Source organism: Phoca vitulina, unplaced genomic scaffold, assembly GCF_004348235.1.
Source record: "Phoca vitulina isolate PV1807 unplaced genomic scaffold, GSC_HSeal_1.0 scaffold20, whole genome shotgun sequence".
Lineage (NCBI taxonomy): Eukaryota > Metazoa > Chordata > Mammalia > Carnivora > Phocidae > Phoca > Phoca vitulina.
In genome coordinates, this window is record NW_022589723.1 from 19,000,091 (window position 1) to 19,024,443 (window position 24,353).

The 24,353-nt window shown below is 39.4% G+C and overlaps 1 protein-coding gene across 1 annotated transcript in view; it reads left to right on the plus strand.

Moving 5' to 3' along the window:
• The window catches only part of LOC116640522 (tropomodulin-3-like), a 69,249-nt gene continuing 44,896 nt past the window's right edge, over window positions 1-24,353 (plus strand). The window contains exon 1 of the mRNA XM_032417564.1: window positions 1-276. The gene's annotated coding sequence lies outside the window, so the exon portion shown is untranslated. The remainder of the gene's footprint in view (window positions 277-24,353) is intronic.

Below are 24,353 nucleotides of genomic sequence, written 5' to 3' on the forward strand. Positions count from 1 at the left end.
ATTGCAAAGACCAGGGTCAGCGCTGAGCGTCGCCCTCCTCGCTGGAACTACAACTCCCAGGATGCCCCGCGACCTGGGAGTGCGCACGCGCGTCCGTGGCGGAGGGGGAACCAGCCGCACCGACAGAGCCGTCGGGTTGGGGCAGCCGCGGGCGAGTGGATCGGGCAACTCCCAAGGAGGCAGACGCAGGCGGACGGGCGGGTGCTGGGAACCGAGGGACAGGCCATTCCCTCCGGTCTGTGAAGAAGGTCGGCGGCCCCAGCGGGTGCCAGTCAGGTAAGCCCAGCCCGGTGCTTTCCAGGAAGTCCGTCTGCGGGCGCAGGCTGGGAGGCGCACCGGCCATGGTGGCTGAGGAGGGAGAGGTTGCTGCCTTCAGCCGCCGGCCCCGGTCTCCTAACTTACCGGTGTCTCTCGGGGAGCGGGGAGACGTTGGGGACTGCTTGGGGGAGGGGGCGAACGGGCCCGGGTGGGGGTCGTGGGGCGCGCTGGGCGTTGCCCGCGGTGGAGGCGCGCGAACCCTCGGTTGCTGATGAATCACTCGGGGGCCCGGCCTCCCCGGGTTCGGGACCGGCCCCTTCCCCTCCCGCCGGAGCCCGCGCCTGCCGAAGCTGTACGAGCTCGCCTGCCTATCCGCCCCTTCCACTCCACCGAGGCGCAGCTGGGAGACGATCCCCTTAAGAAGGTTTTCTCCCCAAGACTCCTTCAAAGGCTTCTGCTAGTTGGAAGTTAGAAAGAGAGGAAAAGGGGGGCGGGGGGGGGAACCTTAGGTCACACCCTTTTGCGGGCGGGGAGAGGGGGATTAAAATCTGGCTTGTCTTGGATTTGCCGTTTTTGATCTGCATCCTCTGCCTTAAAATAAATTCCTGGCTCCTGTGCAGCACAGCTGGATTCAGCTGTGAAGTTTGTGTGTTGATTTGCTTTGAGGACGTGACTGGGTCGTTGTATTTTTGCTTATGAAGTTGGTGTGTTTCCTTTGCAAGCCTGCAATCTAATTACAAACAAATGGGAAACAGCACCTTTTTTTTCTTTTTCTTTTTTTTTAATGTTTAGTTAAGAATCGCATTTCCAACTTGCCCTTGGCTTCTCTTAAAACCAAAAGTCATCTGGTAATGAACACTGCAGTAAAACTTATCCCAGGAGGTCACACTTGAACAGGAAATAAGCCTGTGGAGATATAAGTTAGTTATGTGCGGTCTCCCTTGGTTTGTAACATTTTCATGCAGCTCATTTTTCTTTTTCTGAGAATCCTTCAGATTAATTTTTTGGCAGATTAGGTTGATTAATTAATTGGCCTGTCAAAACAGTATATTAGGCTTAGAAAAATAGTTTAGTCCAGCCTCAGTTTTGCTAGTCTCTTCCTTCTAGTTCTTGGCATCTTTTACCCTACTGCTGCTTTTAAGAGTTCCGAAGTTATTATATTTAAAATCCCCTTTCTAACTCATTTCTAGGAAGAAAGAAAAAGAGAATTAAAATGTAAGACCCAGTATATTCTAACTCTGTAAGCTTGCTTACTTGCCATCTGGTGAGGATTTCTAGTTTGCTCATCTCTATTTTTTTTAAGTAGTCTCTGCACCTCACCTGGGGCTCGAATTCGCAACCCAGAGATCAAGAATCTCATGCTCTACCCAGCCAGCCAGGTGCCCAGAGTTTGTTATTAGTGACACCTGGGTGGCTCAGTCAGTTAAGTGTCCGCCTTCGGCTAAGGTCATGGTCCCTGGGTCCTGGAATGAGCCCCCATTCGGGCTCCCTGCTCAGCAGGGAGTCTGCGTCTCCCTCTGCCCCTCCCTCTGCTTATGCTTTCCCTTTCTTAAATCCTTTTTAAACAATTTAAAACAAATAAAATGAGGTTATTAGACCAGATGACCCCAAGATTATTCTAGCCCTAAATATCTCTGATTTTTTAAAATTCACTATGTTATTCATTCAGGAAACATTGGCCACATTTGTCATTCTGAGACCTGTGGTAGGCCTGAAGGAACAAAAGTGATTTCCTGAGCATATTACTGTCCCAGTGCTTAATTTCTTTTAATCATATTTTTATGACTAATTCTAAAGTTTTGTGGTCTATCCTCCAGGCCAAATTATTCTGCAGTTAATAACTTCACCTAAAGGTAAATACATATATAAAGTTAAATACGTGCAGGTCACATCCCATTACAATGATCAGTTTCATTCTAATCAGAGATTTTTCAAGTCTCAGCTACTGGCCTATTTAAATAAAACACAGGGTCAGTACAATAGAAAGGACGAAGGGTGTAGGGTGGTGCTTCTCAGACTTCAACATGCATAAATGTTGAAGAAGGTCCTTAGAATCTGCATGTCACATAAGGAATGCTGTAGTCTTTCACATTTTAAATATCAAGGGATGAGAGATGTTTGAAGGTGTTTATAATAACCGGTGCTGATTGCTGTGATATTAGATACATAGCAATGGCTTGTATTAAAAATAGTCCTCTTCATTCCAACAAAAATAATTGCCTTCACAAGTTTTTTCTGTTCTTTCTCCTTTTTGTCTCCTCTCTCCTTCCTTTCTCCTTTCTCTTTGCTTTGTCCTCTCAGCTTTTTTCTCTCATCTTCTTCCACCTTCAACTGTTTTCATTCCCATTAATTCAGTAATTCACTAATTCAACACGTATGTGTTTTGCCCCATCCTGTACAAGGCACTATCTTAGGCTCATGGTGAATACAGATGTATAAAACATGGTTTTTGTCTGGGAGCTTACTCCCTCTTATATTAGGCAAGTGTGCTTGTTTATAGTTCAGAGCACTACTGTAAGAGCCATGTGTAGGGAATAAAAGCCTGCAGTAGGTATTCAGAAGGAGAGAGCTTTTACAGTTGTGGAGGTGCGAAACAATGGAATCATCCTTTTTTCCACTCACTGGTCATCACTGTCTCCCCCACCCCACCCCCGGCCCCCCAGGCTATACTCTCTATACTGTTTTGAGTATGTGACAAATCTACATAGAATATAGTACAATTTTGTAAATTTATTTATTTGGAGCCTGGGGTGAGCTGGCTATATGAAAATCAATTAGCAGTATCATAGGGAGAGTGAGAGGCCGTGGGGATAAAAATATACCTGGGGTAGAGACCAAAAGAGGGAGAGGAAAAGATGAAGAGAAAGAAAGACAAAAAGAAGACCTAGTAAAACAGGAGAAAAGGGCTCCATGGGTTTTCAGATGTCAGTCTGATGTACTAATATATATTACTAATGTAATAAGTCTTGTTATTTAGGCTGTGTTATTTTTTAAAGATCCAATTAGCTGGCAAACTACTCATCATGCTTTTCAATTGTTCTTAAATTTAAATATGTATGGACTCTGTCTTAATTAAAATAGTTGAGGAGGGCATTATTTTCTAGGCTGTCATAGTGGCTAAAGCATTATTGTTCTCCTGTCAGTGACTTTCTTTGAAGACATTTGATTTATATGTCTTATTCTCATTTTTTTTTAAAAAATATGTTATTCTTTTAAGTAATCTCTATACCCAGTGGGGGGCCTGAACCTACAACCCTGAGATCAAGAGTCATGCTCCACCCAGGTATTGAGCCAGCCAGGTATCCCCACATATTCTCATTTTTATAGCAGATCCACACAACTATAAATCACAACTATAAAATCATATTGAGAGGAAAAGGCTATAGAAAACAGAAAAGTCTACTGGACTTCTGACAGTCCATTAGGTACATATTGAAATTGTGAAGAATCAAACTAGATTTGCTATTTATTCTAATAGCAAATTATTCTAACACATATTCTAATAGCTATGTAATCCATTAAGTTATTTGCGGTAATGAAGGAATAGAGATGTGAATAATTCAGAGTGGCAAATAATTGAAAGTGTAGGTGTCTATTATGTCATATTCTAGAATTTCATTTGAAACAAAATGATTAACATCTTTTTTTTTAAATTTGCAATTTCCTTTTTTTTTTAAGATTTTATTTATTTGACAGAAATAGAGAGCACAAGTAGACAGAGCAGCATGGAGAGGGAGAGGGAGAAGCAGGCTCCTGGCTGAGCAGTAGAGCCTGATGTGGGGCTTGATCCCAGGACCCTGGGATCATGACCTGAGCCGAAGGCAGCCGCTTAACTGACTGAGCCTCCCAGGCACCCCCTGATTAACATATCTTGAAGCAAAGTGCTACTTTGTATTTTTATTGAGGTATAATTAATATTCAATAAAAAACACATGTTAAATGTACAGTTCAAGGAGTTCTAACAACTTTATACACTGTAACTTCTACCAAAATAAGATCAAAAACATTTTTATCACCATAAAAAGTTCCCTCATGCCCCTTTCTAGTCATTTCCTCACCCACTCTCCTCCACTGGAGGCAACCACTTTCAGCTCCGTATTTCTGACACCATAGATTTGTTTTGCCTAGTCTTGGACTTTACATAAATGGAGTCATACAGTAGTATATGCTTTTTTTGTGTCTGACTTCTTTCATGTAATATAATGTCTTTGAGATCTGTGTTGTATCAGTGGTTGGTACTTTTTTTTTTTTTAAAAAGATTTTATTTGAGAGAGGGCACAAGCAGGGGGAGGGTCAGAAGGAGAGGGACAAGCAGACTCAGCGCAGGGCTTGGCAGGGGGCTCAAGGCTCAGCGGGAGGTTGGGGGGGTGGCTCGATCCCAGGACCCTGACTGAGATCATGACCTGAGTCAAAGTCAGATGCTTAACAGACTGAGCCACCCAGGCGCCCCAGTTGGTACATTTTTATTGAGGAATAGTATTCCATTGAATAAATATAGCCTAATTTCTTTATCTGTTTTTATCTGTTTTATTTTTGATGGATGTTTGGGTTTTTTCCAGGATTGGGTTATTAGAAATAAAGTTGCTATGAACATTTCCTTTACAAGTCTCTTGTGGGTAGATGTTTTCATTTTTTTGATAAATACCTAGGAGTGGAATTACTGAGTCATAGGATAGATGTATGTTTAACTTTATTAAAAAACTGCCACACAGTTCTCCAAAGTGGTTTATATGAGTTCCAGTTGCTTCACATTTTTAATGTTGCTGAATTTTAGTGCTGTCTTTTTTATTTTAGCCACATTAGAAGCTGTAAAATGGTACCTCATTATGGTTTTAATTTGTATTTTTTTTTCTAAGATTTTATTTATTTGTCAGAGAGAGAGAGAGAGAGAGAGCATGTGCCAGCACAAGCAGGGGGAGCGGCAGGCAGAGGGAGAGGGAGAAGCAGGCTCCCCACCAAGCTAGGAGCCCGATGCGGCACTCCATCCCAGGACCCTGGGATCATGACCTGAGCTGAAGGCAGCCGCTTAACCGACTGAGCCACCCGGGTGTTCCTTAATTTGTATTTTTTTGACAATTAAGGATGTTGAAAGCTTTCCTGTGTAGTAATTGGCTTTTGTAAAGTATCTGTTAAAGTTTTTGCCTATTTTTTTACTGGGTGGTTCATCTTTTCATTGTTGTTTGTAGGAGTTCTTTATATATTTGTGAATACAAGTCCTTTTCAGATACACAATATTTTTTACCCAGCCTGTGGCTTTTTTATTTATTTTCTTGATGTTGTGGTGAGCAGAAATTTTTAATTTTTATCAAGTCCATTTTATCAGTTTTTAACCTTATGGTTAGTGTTTTTTGTGCCTATTGCCAGGGTTGCAAAGATATTTTCCGTTTCTTTCCCAAAGCATTCTTGTTCTAGGTTTTACATTTAGCTCTGTGATCCATCTCAAATTAATTTTTCTGTTAAGATGGGAGATAGGAGTTAGGTTCATTTTCCCTCTATACAGATACCTAGTTGTTCCAGCAACGTAGCTAAAAAAATTTTGCCTTTCTCTGTTAGATGGACTTGGTATTTTAATTGAAAATCAGTAGAGCTATTTTTTATTCTCATTGTGCTTTTATTTTCAGTTTCTTAAGCATGGGCCCTGTATCTTTAAAAACAAAAGGAAAATACAAAAAACTTTTATGCACTTCTTCCAGACTGCAGCTACCCTGAGAGTGATCCAGGGCTGGTTACCTTATATTTTCTGATGCGGGAATGCCAATAATAAATTTGAATTTGAATGGCTTTCCTGTGGGTTGAGGTAATGGAGGCAACCTCAGTTTCAATAGCAGTTGCATCCTGCCCATAAGCCAGGCTGATACTGGGGAGATAGGAGATTCAAGCCCAGAGAGATCACCTAGGACTCTATTAGAGCAAACTGTAGAGAGCTTAATATTTTCTTGTTTATTGATTTGGTGAAAATAGATATAAGTATATATAATCCATGTGTTTTAGTTTCCATCTTTCTACTACACTACAGTCCAGTCCTGTCCTTTGTGCCACACAATTCCTGAATTTGTCTTGGAACAATTTCTAAGGCGAGTTTGTTATTTTTTCTCCCAGATTTTATTGACTGATAACACAATACAGTATTATTTTTTATTTTTATTTATTTTTTTAATTTAAAGATTTTTATTTATTCATTCATGAGAGACAGAGAGAGAAGCAGAGGGAGAAGTAGGCTCCCAAGGAGCAGGGAGCCCGATGCGGGACTCGATCCCAGGACTCTGGGATCACGACCTGAGCCAAAGGCAGACACTTAACCATCTGAGCCACCCAGGCGCCCTACAGTATTATTTTTTAAAGGGTGTCACCTCACTGTGAGGTAGGAAAGATGTTGGGATTTGGAGCCAGTGGCCAAGAAAGAATTCTTGAGACATCTTTGGTGCAAAAACGTAGTTTTATTAAAGCACGGGGACAGAACTTGTAGGCAGAAGGAGCTGTACTGGGGTCGTGAGGAGTGGCCCATTATATACTTTCAGGTTGGGAGGGGGTTAGGGATAGCGTAAGTCTCTAAGGAATTTTGGAAGCAAGGTTTCCAGGACCTTGATGGGGCTAGCTATTGTTGGGAAAAGTCATTTATTACTGTTTAATAAACCTTAGTCATGAGACCCTTCAGATTTATATCAGTGGGTTATATGCTTGGGGGATAACTGCCAACATATATCTTGGGGGTTAGAGATAAAGGAAGTTTCCAAAGGAACTTTCATACCCTAATATAGACCCATAGGATTCTGGGGGGTCGGGCTAAGATGCCTTTTGCCCCTAGCAAAGCATTAACATCCAGGCAGCTGAGTTCCTAGAGGAATGTCACTCTGCCTGTCTCAGGCACTTGTCGATGGGCTGCAAGCAGTAAGGAAATTTAGTTTTTCCTTTGCCTTTGTTTCCCACACCAAACTGTGTGGGTTATGGTATACCTGTTCTTTTCTGTTCAGTCACGGAGCAATAGTCAGTAAACACTGTCTCCCACATGTGTGTCATCCTTTTTAGTAAAGCCAAAGCTGGAAACAGAGAAAAGACCAGTTAGGGGACTTATTAGTGGGGAATCTTGAATCCAAAGCTTAAGTAAAGAAGCAAAGTTAATAGTTTCAAAGACAGGTTACCTTTCTATGGAAATACAGGACTGCTCTGGTTTCCTTATTTTCTCTCTTTAGTATGTAACAGCTTTATTGAAATTCACACACCATCCAATTCGCCCACTGAAAGAGTACCAGTAAGTGAATTTTAGTATATTCAGAGAGTTGAGCAACTATCACCACAGTCCATTTTAGAACATTTTCATCACGCCAAAAAAAGAAGCCCCTTACCCATTAGCAGTTGCTGCCGGTTTTCCCCAGCCTCTCCCATCCCCCACGCCCCAGACAGCCATTAATCTGCTTTCTGTCTCTCTGGGTTTGCCTATGCTGGACATTTCAGCAAAATGGAATCATACAGTATATAGTCTTTTGTGACTGGTTTCTTTTGGCCTTATATTCTTAATAGTTTGAGAATCATTGAAATACAGACAAGCAACTTTCCTTCACAGATGTGCACACTTCTTGACCTGTAAAGATATACACTCCCTCAGGTACATATGCTCAAACACCTACACCTACTCACTAAAGAACACAAACACACCAAGACAAACTTGCGAACTAAGGTACCTGATACATAGAGATAACCCTTTACAAATAAACAGTTTCCTATCAGAGCATATCTAAGCACTAATATCATTACAAGTACACGCAAGTGAATACAGTTCCTGAAGTCGGTGAGAAAAAATGGATGAAAACATGGCAAGCTGGGAGAAAATGAGGGCTCAGGACAGGAATGAAGGAGAGTGTGATGGCAGGTTGAATTTATTTCACGTGTATTCTCTGGGTGTTTAAGAAACTCCCTAGAGCTTTTAGTTGTTTTAACCAGAAGCAACAGTCTGACATTTATATATTATTTAATATGTATATAGGCATGTAGGTAAGAGTCTTGGAGTTCCTGAGCCTATTGCATAGCAGTCCCTTTGAGCAGGAGGTTATTGTTATTATAAGGTAAGGGATTTCTATATGGAAAATTATAACCAACAAAATATTTTGGTTCCCTGGGTGTGGTGGTATCTTTTGAGTGAAGAGTCATTATGGAATATTTCTTTGATATGTATACAGTGAAAAGAGAGGAGGCCCCTCAAATGTATACATTATAAGTCTGGTGTCTATTCAGGCAGCCCTTACCCTAGGGCAGGTATGGCAAAATTTGAAATAACCCAAGACTTATTTTTGTTCATGGTGAGTGATTATTAACCCAAGTTAGTGTTCTTAAAGAACTCTTTCTTTGTTTCCTCTTTAATATTGCCACTGGAGTGTTATACCTGCTTAGTGAGAGTATGGGAGTAGGTGGGAGTGGGATGGTGGTGGGGCAGAATGCTTAATTAGATTGGCAAATATCAATAAATATGTGATTATTTGAAAGTCAAACACATTTTCACTTCTGCAAGGCCTTGTTAGTCATCAGCACACCCTTTACACCTGCCTTTGCTTTTGCCACTTTGTTTGAGCCCCCATTGTTACTCCTCTTTGTCAATCTTCTTTTTAATTCAATTAACATATGGCGTATTATTAGTTTGAGGTAGAGTTTAGTGATTCATCAGTTGCATTTAACACCCAGTGCTCATAACATCAAGTGCCCTCCTTAATGCCCATCACCCAGTTACCCTATCCCCCGCACCTCCCCTGCAACAGCCCTCAGTTTGTTCTCTATAGTTAAGAATCTCTTATGGTTTGTCTCTGATTTTGTTTTGTTTTATTTTTCCCCTCCCTTCCCTTATGATCCTGTTTGGTTTCTTAAACTCCACATATGAGTGAAATCATATGATAATTGTCTTTCTCTGATTAACTTATTTTGCTTAGCATAGTTCCATCCATGTTGTTGCAAATGGTAAGATTTCTCTCTCTCTCTTTTTTTTTTTTTTTTTGATGGCTGAGTAATAGCCCGTTTGTGTGTGTGTGCGCGTGCGTGTGTGTCTTTATCTGTTCAACTGTCGATGGATATCTGGGCTCTTTCCATAGTTTGGCTAGTCAAACAATCTTTCTACTCTCCTAAGACATGGTACTGCATCCCAGGTGAACTCCTGGGTATAGTTTGCTCTCCAGAGAGTAGTGCTTGTCACTGCATTCAGCTCCTTAGCCTTCCCTCTTTTCTTTGTCTTTTCCCACTGCCATATCCTCTTTTCTTTTTGTCTTTTCCCACTGCCAAAACCTTAGTTCTGACTTAACTCCCTTTGAGTAGGATACCAGGGAAGCCTCTTCAAAGAAATGTTGTTTGAACTGTCCCTGAAAGATGTGAAAGGATTTGAACATGAGAAAAGGGGAAAAGGGATAAGAAACAGTGTGATCTGAGGGTTGGAGGCAGAAAAGCAAGGAACCGTACTACTTTGGCCAGAATACAGGGTGCGTGAAGATCACTCCTTCCCTTTTACTTTTCTTCCTCTCCTTTTGCTGGCTCCACTCCCATTTCTTTCCCACCCCTAGCATGTACTTTGATCTCTTTGCTTAGTATAATACTTCTCCTCCTCTCTATGTAGCTAAATCTGTCCTTCCTTGACCACCCACAGTGATCTCTGAACTTCTGTAGCACTATTTACCAGTCCCATTCTTTTATCAGTTAATTTTATTTTGCTTTGATTTTTTTTAAAAATAGCTTTATGTACATGTCTCATTTTCCCAAATAGAGTGTATTAGCCAAGGTTCTTAGGTCTCAGGGAACACGACCCACTTAAGCTAGCCTTCCAGAAGGTATGGTGGCAGGGCTGGGAATTATAGTGGATTGTTGTTAAGACAGCTGAGCTCCCTTACAGCTGGGTTCTCAGCCGGACCCAGAGCAGGCACTTGGAAAGCCCCTGTACTCCCCCCTCTGCGGGCAGCTTGCATGGACTCTCTTCAGCTTCCTTTTGTGCCTCTGCTCCATTGTAGGACAGTAATTTGGATTTTTAAGACTGTGCATTACAATATTTACCTGTCTTGATTACTGAGGTTTTTCTGGCGTCCTCTTAAATCAAGGCACGTGCCTTTCTTCCTCACCCTTGCCCCAGCCCTGCTTCATCGTCTCCTTTTTGGACTGGCTTTCTCTTGGCTTTTGCTTTCCCCTTAGCTTCAGCATAAATGTGACTTAAACTTGGTGTGATGCTGCCCCCAGACCCGATGACATGTGATCTCTCAATTTAGGTTTTGTTTCCCAGCTTTCCATATTCCTGGTGAAGAATTGATCTATCCTGCTTGGGGTAGGGATATCCCTTGTACCAAGTATCTGTGAGGGAGGGGGCATTGATGGTTGCTTAGGCTGTGTACTGAACAGGGCCTGGGGTAAGGCTGGGCCCAGACAAGGGGGTTTAGGGTTGGTCATCTCCAAACATGCTTATTTTGGTACCTGTGGTCAGAGGAAAATGACTGTGCCTTTACTTTTTTGTATCTGCACTGCATCTAGCAGATTAACAGCTAAAAAGTAGGTGTGTCTCTTATTTAGTATCTGTTTAGTATCTCTGACCTTTTGACCATTAGAATTAACCTTGGAGATAACAGACTAATCAGAGCAATATTTATAATATTTAACATAAATTACTAAAATTTGTTTTATCATTTGAATGATTTATAATTTTAGAATAAATTAACTATTTTTTACTTTTTTAAATTATTTTTTAAACATTTTTGAAATTTATTTCCTAGTTCAGAAAGAAAAGGGAAATAGAGTGTTGATAATCAATTGAATAAAAAGTGATAATAGGATTGACTCTGACCCCTGGCCCAGTTAGGTTATGGTTAAATCAGGTACTCCCATCATTGATCTCAAAGCTTACTGATCCCCCCTTATTTTATTATACACTTATTTAGTTGCAGGCTATTATACACTATTATGTTGCAGGCACTATGATGGTATAATATAAATAATAATATAAAATAATATCTAAAATAATATAAAAGTAAGTGCCTGTCTTCAAAGTGCTCACAGCCTATGGAGGAAACAGATATTACACAACTGATTATAATATGGTGAGATAAATTTGGATAGAACTGTGGGCAAGGTGGTGACTTGGTACCTCTCTTCTACTATTTTCTTTGTATACATCCGTCTCTCATTTTTATGTATTCGTTTTTAGTCTTCATCTCTCTTACCCAGTCTCTGCAATTAACTGTATTATATGGATCACAGCATAGTAATATCTCATTTACCTAATATGAACTAATGAAGAATTCCTTAAAAATGAACTTTGAGAATAATTAATAATGACTTTATTAGCTAACATTTAGTGAACACTTGCTGTGTGTCAACTATTCTAAGTGATTTATATGTAGTAATTCATCCAGTGAATTAGTATATCAGCCCCATGAGATAGGTACTATTATTATTTTCATTTTACAGATGAGAAAACAGAGGGACAAAAGATAGTTCACTATATTGTCCAAGGTTACAAATTGAAATCTTTGTGGGAAAATTGAAATCTTTTAAAAATCTATTTTAAATGTCATTTTTTGTAAAAATGTATTATAAAGTTTTTCCTGATTTTTTTTTTTTTTAAGATTTTATTTATTTATTTTGACAGACACAGCGAGAGAGGGAACACAAGCAGGGGGAGTGGGAGAGGGAGAAGCAGGCTCCCCGCTGAGCAGGGAGCCCAATGCGTGGCTGGAGCCCAATGCGGGGCTCGATCCCAGGACCCTGGGATCATGACCTGAGCCGAAGGCAGACGTTTAACAACTGAGCCACCCAGGCACCCCAAGTTTTTCCTGATCTTCTTTCTTCTTCTTTTTCTTTTTCATCATGATAAGTGTACTATTTAATTCCCATCATCCATTTCAACCCATCTCCCCCACCCACCACCCCTCTGGTAACCATCTGTTACCACCAGCATCTTAGAATACAAACCCCACCTGGGAGATTTAATCGTTGCAAATGGCAAGATTTCATTCTTTTTTGTGGCTTAGTAATACTCCATTGTATACCACATCTTCTTTATCCATTCATCTGTTGATGGACACTTGGACTGCTTCCATATCAGTATTTCTGTATCCTTTGGGTAAATACCTAGTAGTGCAAATGCTGAGTTGTAGGGTAGTTCTATTTTTAACTTTTTAAGGAACCTCCATAGTGTTTTCCACTGTGGCTGCACCAGCTTGCATTCCCACCAACAGTGCAGGAGGGTTCTTTTTTCTCTACATCCTCACCAACACTTGCTGTTTCTTATGTTTTTTTATTTTGGCCATTCTGACAGGTGTGAGGTGATAGCTCATTGTAGTTTTAATTTGCATTTCCCTGATGATGAGTGATGTTGAGCATCTTTTCATGTGTCGGCCATATGTATGTCTTCTTTGGAGAAATGTCCATTCATGTTCTTCTGCCCATTTTTAAATTGGATTATTTGTTAAATTTGGGTGTTGAGTTGTATTAGTTCCTTATATATTTTGGGTACTAACCCTTTATTGAATATATCTTTTGCAAGTATCTTCTTCTATTCAGTAGGTTGCCTTTCAGTTTTGTTGATTGTTTCCTTTGCTGTGCAGAAGCTTTTTATTTTGATGTAGCCCCGACAGTTTATTTTTGCTTTTGTTTCCCTTGTCTCTGGAGACATATCTAGAAAAGTGTTGCTACAGCCCATGTCAAAGAAATTACTTCCTGTGCTCTCTTCAAGGGTTTTAATAGTTTCAGGTCTCACATTTAGGTCTTTAACCCATTTTGAGTTTATTTTTGTGTACGTGAAAGAAAGTAGTCCAGTGTCATTTTTTTGCATGTAGCTGTCCGATATTCCCAACACCATTTGTTGATGACTGATCTTAAATGGGATCCTTCAAACTTAATTTAACCAAGATGATTTGGACGATATAAAGTTTAGAATACATTGTGTGCAATTGACTTGCCTTCTGAGGTTGTTGACGTTTATAGGCTGTTGGCAATTGCATTAAATTGTTCCACACTTTTGTGTTTTAGTTATTTTATAGTTTGTCCTTCTCTTTTGCCTCCAGCTGTGGCTTCTTGTTGCCAGTTACTGTCACTTCAGTAATTTGTTTCTGTTAATGTGTAGTGTGTTGTAACATAAAAATAAAACCATGGTAGAAAGTGAGTATTTTATAGAGGCGGTGTGATGTAGTGTGAAAAGCATGGATTTTGGGGTCAGGTTCAAATCTCACATCCACTGTTGAGAAAGAAGATATATATCCTTGGGCAGGCACTTTATTGTCTGAGCCTCAGTTTCTTCGTTTATGAAATGGGGATAGTAATATTTTGCAGAATTAATATGAGGAGATGTATGTGGTAAAGTACCTGGCATATAATAGATATGCAGATAAAAGTTGATTACTTTTTTTTTTTTGCCCCCATTATATCGGAATATGGCATCTGGATTCCTTGTTAATTTGAGAAACTCCGGTAAATTAAAGAAATAATGTTTTTAAGGTGTAAGATACCATCTTATTCTATCACTTAAGCATTTGCCTTTGGCTCAGGTCATGATCTCCAGGTCCTGGGATCAAGCCCCACATCGGGCTCCTAGCTGGCTGGCTCAGCGGGGAGCCTGCTTCTCCCCCTCCCTCTGCCTCTCCCCCTGCTTGTATGCTGTCTCTGTCTCTCTCAAATGAATAAATAAAATCTTTATATATATATTTTTTTCAGTTGGTATTATAATAGTTAATTTGAGAAATATTATCCTGAACTTTTGTCTTGGTTCCTCTAAGTAACCTCCTCTTCTTCCCTGCATTAAATTGCCTTTACTTCTGTGTGACTCTCTCGATTCCCCTTGTCTGCTATTATAGGAAAACTGTCCATCAGCCCCTTTTAAAAGAACCTGTGCCAAGGCAAACCTTATGACCCTGAGGGCAGTAACCAAGCTTCTTGGCCAATAGCAATGATTTCTAAGACTTCCCTTCTTTCATCAATTCTGCTTTTTTTTTTTTTTTAAGCTATCATCAGTCTTAAATATTAGTTTTTCTTTCCCTCCCCACTCCCATTTCTCCATTCCCAGAAGCTGTTCCCATTAGCCGTCTGGTCCTCATTATTTCAGTAGTTTTATGTGGTTTGGTTTTTATGGTATGTGTATAAGTATTTTTCAGAGGTTATCTTTTTGTAGTTTTTATTATTTATAGGGAACTCTCCTATCTTAGTATCATGGAAAATTTCAGTTTTTATAACAGAGGGTTTTTTGCCTTCTGTCTTAAAAACCCAATGAAAACCTGTGATACCCTCTCCTTCCTGGACTGTTGGATGCTTCACCACATGCAGATACTCCAGCTCAAGTCATCGAATCTGTTTTAAACAATTTTATTGAGGCATAATTTACATACCATAAAATTAATCCATTTGAGGTGTACAAATCTATAATACCGAATAACTTTTCCTGTCAAAAACTCTTCAGTGCTATCTTTGGTCTAGAAGATGATAGTCAACTTGCCCTTTTCCCTTTTTGTTCCCAAGATCACTTACATGGGATGTGTGGATGTTGCTCCTGGCTGCCATGTGGTTACTTACAAGTATCACGTCTGTTGGTTATTGCTTCAGTTATTCATTTTAAATATTATAGTAACTTGTTAAGAATGAGGTTCTCTACACTTGGGACTCAGGGTCAAGGTTGGGGTGGGGGTAGTGCCATTTTCTTGAAGAATGGCTCCTCTTTGCCTGACTGTTGACTGATGGAACTCATTCTCTCTTAATATTCTCCACCTGAAGAGAATTATACGCTAACTCCAGGATCTGCAATCTCTTTGGTTCTGTAGTCCCCATCTCCCCTTTGAGACATCAAGACACATTATGCATATTGTAGACATGTGCCTTTTCAAACATTATAACTGCTTTTCCATGTTAGTCTGAAAATTAATTTAATGGCTATAGCGAAGCTTGGTATGTCCCCAGGCTCCTGAAATTAGAGTAAAACTGGCGGTATCTCTAAAAGTCACAAGTGCGCCGTTTCTCTGAAGGTGTATGAAGTATCTTCACCATATAGGAGTGAGGCATGGTCTGGAGGAGCATGCATTCATACCTGTCAGGGCACCAGACACCTGAATCAATGGCAAATATTGGGGCTAAATGGTATGGTGCACCCTGAGCATTGTTGATCTTCAGAGTAGAAAAGAGACCAAGTAGGGTTGGAAAAGCTAGGAAGACCTCCCTTTGGAGAGGACGGACTTCAGCTAGTGTTTGAAGCATGTACAGAATTTGGATAGAACGGAGAAGTGAAATTTGAGAATGGGGGTATGGAAGATTGTTGGAAGAGAAGTACACACCACTGTGGGAAACAAATGAGGTAAAGGGGTGTAGTGAACTTATTTATGAGACTCTGGGGAAGCCAGCCAGGTTAGAGCAGAGGATTCCTAGTAATTCTTAGCGAAAGTAGGAAGGTGGAGTTTATCAAAATTACCTGAGAAACTGTTAAAATACAAACACCTAACAAATTAAAAATTCTAAGCAAAGGGATGAAATGTAAAAGCCCTGTTAAGGGAAGCATAGTCAGGTGACTGTAAGCAAGATCATTAGAACGGGAAAACAAGAGCTTGGAGTTTGCTTATCCCTGGGCGAGAGGGCTTGGTAAAGCATTGTTTTTACTTCCTCTCTTTATAAGGCTCCAGAAATTTCACTAGGTTTTGGAACTGTTCCTGGGAAGGGGCAGGGTCCAGATACACAAGGCTTTGAAGGCCTGAGCAGAAAACTTCAGAAGTTGGTTATTTCTCTTGATGTTTCTTTAGGGAGAAGGAAAAAACATCCGTTAAAACTCTCTTAAAATGGTTTTACTATTGGTCGCATAGATGGTTAGGTTTATTTCTTAATTAACATTCTGAAATTCTTTTACTAGGACTCTGATGGCTAATGCTTTTTGTTGTTTTGCTTTTCCACCAAAGTACTTTTGCTATTCTTGGGTGTAGCATGCATAATTCAAAAGTCAAAGACAATGTTTGTTACTGTCTTTTTCGTATACAGCATCACAATGCAACAAATGATAGTTCTTTAAATTAAAAATAAAATAAATGCATATGAAACATAACTCAAAAGAGACCAGTGACCACTGGTTATATATAGAGAGAGTGACTCTCCCTGTGTCTTTAGCTTTCCAGTTTGTCTTTGGTTCTTGTGAATCTTTCCAGAGTTATTCCCAAGGCACCTATTTTTAAAAGTTGAGTGATCTTAGACTCTTAGATCTGGAAGGATCTTAGGAGTCATTTGTTAACCCTTACATTTTCTTTTCTTTCTTTTTTTTTTTTCTTAAGATTTTATTTATTTGAGAGAGAGAGAGCGCGCACAAGCAGGGGGAGGGGCAGAGGGAGAAGCAGACTCCCCACTCAGCAGGGAACCTGCAATACACGGGGCTTGCTCAATTCCAGGACCCCGGGATCATGACCTGAACTGAAGGCAGATCCTTAACTGACTGAGCCACCCAGGCGCCCCAACCCTTACAGTTTCTTGTGCTAAGAGAGAAAAGTGGAGCACATTTGAGGAATGGATATACGTGAATAATGGGGTTGGGTGACCTCTCTAAAATTCCTTAGAATATCACCATCTGAAACTGAAGTCTTTATGAAGCATGTTTCCCAAAGGTCTCTTTCCTAAATTCCAAATCTATTTTCCTGACCTATTTTGCTTACTCTTAAGTCTTTGGTGATATCTTCCAGTACTGCCCTACTCTTGAGTGTCTTGGTTTTAAAATTTAATAAAAATAGAGACAATAGTTAGATACTTTTAAATTTAAAAAGAGAAAATGAAATAAAGAACAAGGCAGAAATGAATGTGCTACTTTAGTATTTTTACTGTATTAATAAAATTTATATTTTGTGATTAAATTTTTTTTTGCCTTCATTCCTATAATTTATGATGTGTTGGGAATACATATTTTCATAAACCATTTCTATCTTATTTCAGGAAAATAGGAAATGATAGAAATTTGCTTTATTTGGTGACTTTCCAGGAAAGCATTGATTAATGTGGTCATTCCACTTTAACTTCTTTTTCTCTATTACACAACATTGGCCCATGTTTGACTTCATTATTTACTTTTTTTGTTGTTTAATCTATCTGTTCTGGTTTTTCAAGTTCCTTTCCTGAAATATTTTACTTTATTGTTTTTGTGCTTATCTAGCATGATTCAGCTTTCATATATTTCCTTCCTATTATAGATTGTTCATCTTGGCAGTGATGAGGGCAAGTTACTATTTTTTTCCAAGGTTGAGTTAAATAGGGTTTCCTTAAGATGATAGACTATTAGAGCTAGAAGAAACCGGAGGCCCTTGAGCCCAGGGATAAAGTGAACAGGCTTCATCCTTTTGCCACTTCTCATCTGTTGGTAGTGGCTGCTTAAGGACTGAGGTGGAGTCTGTGCTCCCCCGGGAAAAGGCTGTTTGATTTGCAGTGTCTGCTGTGCACGTGGATGCGTCCATTGTCAGAACTGAAGCCATAATTTAGTTATTCCTCATCTACCCAAGCAAACTGAGAAGTGAAGTGACTTGCCCATAGTCACAGAGCTCTTACGACCAGTTCAGTGCTAGGAGCTAATTGCTAGGTGTTTTCTCCCTAAGAATTCTGGTATTCCTTCTGGATTTTTTATTGTCGTTTTTCCTCCTTGAGCAATAATTGAATTATTTTGGGTACTTAAGTTTGTCACAGTTTGTTGTATCTTCAGAAAAGACTCAGAAGTATTCGTAAGGCAGTCTAAAGATAGGATTGTTCTTATTCTAGCAGAGAAAAGGGGTTTGAGTTACATAGTCTAGCTAAAATTGAGAATTTTCTTTTCATTTAAGACTCAAGGCTTTCCCATTAAATTTTTTAAAACTTCATACTGTCTTATACCCATTATAATCAATTAGACCCACCCTCCCCAAAAAGGAGGGAAAAGTAGAATTTTATTTAGAAAGAATGAATTTTATTTGAAGATCAATGGTTCAAAACAAAATCTGGTCATGAAGGATTAAAACACTAGCAGCATGAGACAGGATAGGAAGATACTTTAAGAACTTTTTATTTTAGACATTTGTCTACTGTAATGCTTGGCATTTTGGTCGAGATAGTGCATTATTTTGCAATTACAAATAACACAATAAACAAAAATAACAGTAGTAACTATATACTGTGTGTACATTAGTATTTGTTGTTGTTGTTGTTAAAGACTGCTGAGCAGGGAGCCTGATGCGGGGCTCGATCCTAGGACCCCGGGATCATGACCTGAGCCGAAGGCAGACACCTGACGACTGAGCCACCCAGGCGTTCCTGTGTACATTAGTATTTTTTAAAACATTGATTTGGGAACTCTTCATATAAAAAATATTCTCTTTGAAGTTTCCCACATCATGTGGGTTTGTTTTGGTGGTTTAAAGTAGTTATGGTAATCCCTTAGAGCACTTTCTCCCATGCTTTACCAAAACCTTACCTTTTTACAGTCTATAGAACACTGGGACAGCTTTCATACAAAATGTTTTGATGCCTTATTAACTGTTAATCAGCAGGTGTGCAGGTATTAGTAACAACCATCATGTATATCTTCATCTAGGCACATTGTTGATTTCTCTCAGGACAGTTACCTCATTTGGAAGTATATTTTTCTATATAAACCCATTTTCAGTTTAACAGCGATTTGCTTCTTAATCTTTATTGTGGCACAGTTGTTGATAGATAGCGTTGCTAGAGGATAGGGTTCTGCATACCCATGGAAGAAAAGGGGGAGTGGAGAAAGAGAAGAGACATCCCAGTGATGGGGTCTTCTCAGTGTGCCGCTCGGGCTATACTCTGGTGGCGAGGTGGCAGGAGGGTCTGAGGGGGATTCAGATTTACTTTTGCTGTATACCCAACTTTGTTGGTCACCACTTTTGAAAATTGAGAGAGAACAACAGTGTATCAAAAGAAAATTGAAACTATTAAGTATGTACCTACATTTAACATTAAATCTACAATTGATTATTATAGTCTCTGTGCCCTATTTGTACCATTTTTGATTCCTGTGATGTTTTAAATTCCAGTTTGGGAAGCATTTATAAAGCAGGGAGAAAAAACCAAGAATCTGTTCTATAAATTTTCTCAAATTCTTTTCCTCCTGTTCCCATGGTACCTTTCTCTCCCCTTGTCCTACCCTTCCAGTTCAGTATACCCCCTTCCCCAGGACAGTACATTAAATATAATAGGCACTTCATAAATGTATACAAATATATATTGATTTGAAGATGCAGCAGTTGGTAAGGTTGGAAAAGGAGAGCTTTTCAGAATGAAGAAATACAAGAATCTGGTCTGAAGCCCAGGAAATTCGGAAGGGATGAAATTGAGGAAAGATGTTACCATTCACCTTTTGTTCACTGCATGAAATTCAGCTTGCTCTCAGCATGATTTCTTTTAGACCTAGCCTAGTTTATTTTAAGATTTTGTATATAGTTCAATGCTTACTAACTTGGTGGATTAAGAAAATTCTTGCTAGAGGAAGAATGAGTCATAGCGATACTTCCCTTTGGGAAAGAAAGAGAAAGAAGGCCCTCACATTGGTCTCTCCATTATATACTTGGAATGGATTCAGCGTTTTGATTGATGGCTGAGCACTGTTAAGCTTCCCCCGAGCTACCTCACCTCGTATTTGGTTTTGTCCACAGTATGACTGGTAGAAGGCTCTTTTAGGTTAACCAGCAAAGATAAAGAGCTCTGTAACCTTCTTACCCCGAGAGACTTGTTGATATATGTAATTGCTATTTTAAGGTTTTTTGAATTTGCAACAATTTTTTAAAAAGCTTCAGCATTTCCTAGCCTACCCAATCTATTAATCCAAAAAGAAGAAGGAGGAGAAGGAGAAGACTGAAAAACATTTGGTTCTGAGAAACCGGGTGTGCTGAGGGTGTGGCTCTTTTGGCATTCGTCAGTGGTGTGCCCAGAGTGGGTTCCTCTCTGACCTTGCCTTGTATCTCTGATGCCACACCACCACCAAGAAGTATAAAAAGAGAGGAGGTGGGCCAGGACTGGGAGCTGGTTTGGCTGCTTTGAGCCAGAGAAGGAAGTGGGGTACATGGGAGCCACAAAGTCTCTCAGTAGTTTTGTTGAGAGGTTGTTCTTGAAGTGGTATGAGTAACCTGTGAAGTATTTTCTTGTAATAGTCACAGAAATTAGCTGGCTGCTTTCTACTTTGAGGATGCCCTAAGTGACCTGCTTGTAATTAAATCTCTTCTTTTTTCTGGCCCTAACAAGTTTTTCCGGTTGCCTTCAGACTTCAGATTTTATTTTCTTTCTTTATGCTTTTGAGATCTGTAGATCTCTTTTTTAAAAATTCGAGATAGCGGCAGTGGCAGGAAAGATGGGGCTACTTACTAATCTCATATGTGGGTTGGTTCATTTCCATGGAATTTTTACACAGAATAATCAGCTGCCATTTTCTCAGACTTGTGTGTGCAAAGCAGCTCCCTCACTCAGATGTGCCCTCATCTGCATCAACCACAGCATCCCAGGGACTCCACAGAGTTATTTACTGTACTGTCTTTTAGGCTCATTGTATAAAAGATGTGGTGAACAGAAGGATGGATTTAGCATCCCGTTTTTTTTCTCTTTAAAAAATGTCTTATTTGCTATAAAGGTAATACATATTATATATATAACTAAAATAAAATGGTTTTACTTTTTAGAAGGTAAACACTGTGTGCATAGTGCTTTGGATGCAGTGGACCCAAAGGACATGTTTTGGTTATAATTAGTGTTATCTAGAACCATAAGCTCATAAAAAGGAAATGATCTTACGAGACTTTTAAACTCCCTTGCAGTTGAGGAAGCTGCTGCACACTGTCCCTGACAGATATTCATACTCAGCCTCTGCTTTGATAATGCCAGGAATGAATAGGTGACTTTGTTTTACTCCAGCCTTCTCCATCAAAGAGAATGTTCCTCAAACCAGCAGAGATGAAACTCAAGCCTAGCATTAAATAAGAGAGCATTTTAGATGCTTTAAATGTTAAAATCTCCAGATGGAGTTAACTTACTTTAAAATTGTTTCTGGATTAATTCTGAAGCCAGGTTCAAACAAAAAAGGTAATGTTGATTTGAATTTTTTTTTAAACGAAAATTGAAGCAGATACTTACGAAATTATTGGATGGTGAGCTGTAATCCAGTTCAAATGATTAGATGGGTATTTATCTAGAGGGAATATTTTGATCCTAACTATTATCTACTGTGTATCAACATTGAAATACTTTTATTTAAAATAAACATACGTAATGACTAAAAGTTTCTTCAGCATGAAAGGATAATGAGACTATCAGTCAATAGTCAGTATCTGAAACAAGAAGACAAAGCTAAACAGCACTTAACTATGATAAGGGAAAGCTCTGCTGGCTAGGTATAGCCTGAGCAAGGAGACCAATTTTTTATATAGGGTTTTGGGAAAGTGTGGGATTCCGGGACTGGCAAAATTTTCCAAGGCCAAATGACATCATATAGAGAAGCACGATTATTTGGGTGAGTCTGTTGATTAGTTGGCACTGAAGAGTGTTTACTGGAGTGAGTCTCTTCCTGATTGGATGACCTTCAGAAGTGAGAAGCTGACGGTGATTGATTGGCTTGCAAAGGCAAATCCTTGCTTTTGGTTTTGGGTTTTTTGATGACTACTTGTTACCATGGCTACAAAAAAATCAGTCTGTTTGTGGGAACTTTTAATTCTCAACATCAAATACATGCAATTACTTGCACAAAGCAAGTGTATGTTTGATTTTTTTGAGGTATAACTTAGAGTAAAGGAAGAAAATTTTAAGTGGGCAGCTTAATAAATTTTATGCATATGTATATACTTGTGTAACTATCACCCAGTTTAAGGTATAACCATTTTCATCACCTCAGGATGTTCTCTAATGTCCATACCTAATCAGTAACCCCCAATAGCTATTCTGATTTCCATCCCCATGGATTATTTTTGCCTGTTCTTGCATTTCATATACATAAAAGCATGCAGTATGTATTTCATGTCTAGTTTTTTATATTCCTTTCAACGTAGTACATGTTAAGTTTACTCATGTTTTTACACATCCAGAACTTTATTACTATGACTGTACCACAATTCATTTGTGTATTTTCATGGTAATGGACGTTTGCATCATTTCTAGTTTGGGGATACTATGAATAAAGCTGCATTAAAAATATTTTTGTATATCTTATTTTATTAACAAACACTAATATCCCTTGGACATATGAAATTGCTGTGTTATTATGGGACAAGTATGTTTAGTTCTAGTAGATACTGCCAGATTGTTCTCCAAAGTGGTTGAGTCCATTTGCATTCCACTAGCAACTTATGAGAGTTTCATTTGCTTCACGTCCTTGTCAACACTTGGCATTGTCATCATTTTTTAGTTTAGTCATGCTGGGGGTGTGTGTGTGTGTGTGCGTGTTTATTTTTAAAAAGGCAAATTTGGGGGACATCTGGCTGGCTCAGGGGAATATGGGACTCTTGATTTTGGGGTCATGAATTTGAGCTCCATATTGGATGTGAAGACTACTTAAATAAATACAACTTTAAAAAAAAAAAAGGCAAATTTTGAATAACCTAGGCCTAGCAATTTAACATGAAAAACTTAAGAATATGGAGTGAGCCATATTAATCGAGGGTTAAGTTTCCTATTAATGTTTAGTGTAAAAAAGAAAGAAGCATTTCTTGATTTTCTTTCTTTTTTTTAGGGTTTTTTTTTTTAAGATTTTATTTATTTGAGAGAGCGCGTGAGCGAGCACAAGTGGGGGGAGCGGCAGAGGGAGAGGGAGAAGCAGACTCCCCACTGAGCAGGGGAGCCCGACATGGGGCTCAGTTCTGGGACTCCGGGATCATGACCTGAGCCCAAGGCAGACGCTCAACTGATTGAGCCACCCAGGCTCCCCTTGATTTTTTTATTTCTTAAATAGCTTCCTAATTTAGGAAGATCTGATCCCGGAAGAACCATCCTAAAACAAAGTTACTGTCATATAAAGTTAAGAGCTAAGTGTTTCAGTAATTAAAGATTTTATTTATTTATTTGAGAGAGAGCATGAACAAGAGAGCACAAGCAGGGAGAGCAGCAGAGGGAGAGGGAGAAGCAGGCTCCCCCCTGAGCAGGGAGCCTGATGCGGGGCTCAATCCCAGGAACCTGACTGAGCCACCCACGCACCTGGACTCCAGGTTAACCTATATGGCTTTCGTAAGTTTACTGTTAGCATTGAAATTAATTATATTGGCTATTTTTTATTACTTAGCATGTGCCACAATCTGTTCTCTGTTGAGGATGCAGGAGTGAACAAAACAAAGTCTTTGCTTGAATATAACTGAGATTTTAGTGACAGGATACAGACATTCAATAATTATGTAATGTCAGGTAATACAGAGGGAAATACGGGGTAAGAAGAGGTTTTCTCGTGCAGCACTGGGGAGTGGGCCTGTGGGATTCATTTTTTATATATAATAAACAGAAGACTTCTCTAGTTAGTTGACATTTAAGCAGAGACCTTAAGGAAGTGAGGGAGCAGGTTATTTAGCTGTGTTAGGGAAGAGTGTGTTAGGCAGAAGGAACATTAAGTGCAAAGGCCCTAAGGCAAGCATGTGCCCAGTTTGTTGGAGGAAGAGCAAGAACATCATGTGCTGTAAGCAAGGGGTAGAATGGTTGGAAATAAGTTGGGGCTTGCAGGGAGATCATGTAGGGCCTTGTGGACCATTTGGCTTTTATTCTCATTGAGATGAGAAGCCATTAGAAGATTGTGAGCAGTGGAATTAATGTGATCTGACTAGTTATCACACAAAAACCTGTGCATGAATGTTTACTGACACTTTATGTGTAATAGTCAAGACCTGGAATCATTCCTGATGGTTTTCAACATCTAAATGGTTAAACTATAGTACGTACATACCATGGAATACAATAAAAAGAAATGAACTATTGATACAGCAACTTGAATGAATGTCTAGAGATTTATGTTTAATGATGTCATTTCTTAAAGTTGCATATTATATGATCCTATATATATATAACACTTTTGAAACAAAATTTTAGAAATAGAAGCAGATCAGTAGTTGGCCAGGGGTTGGAGAAGGAGGCAAGTGTGGCTATAAAAGGGCAACACGAGGACTTCTTGTGTGGAAACTATTCAGTAT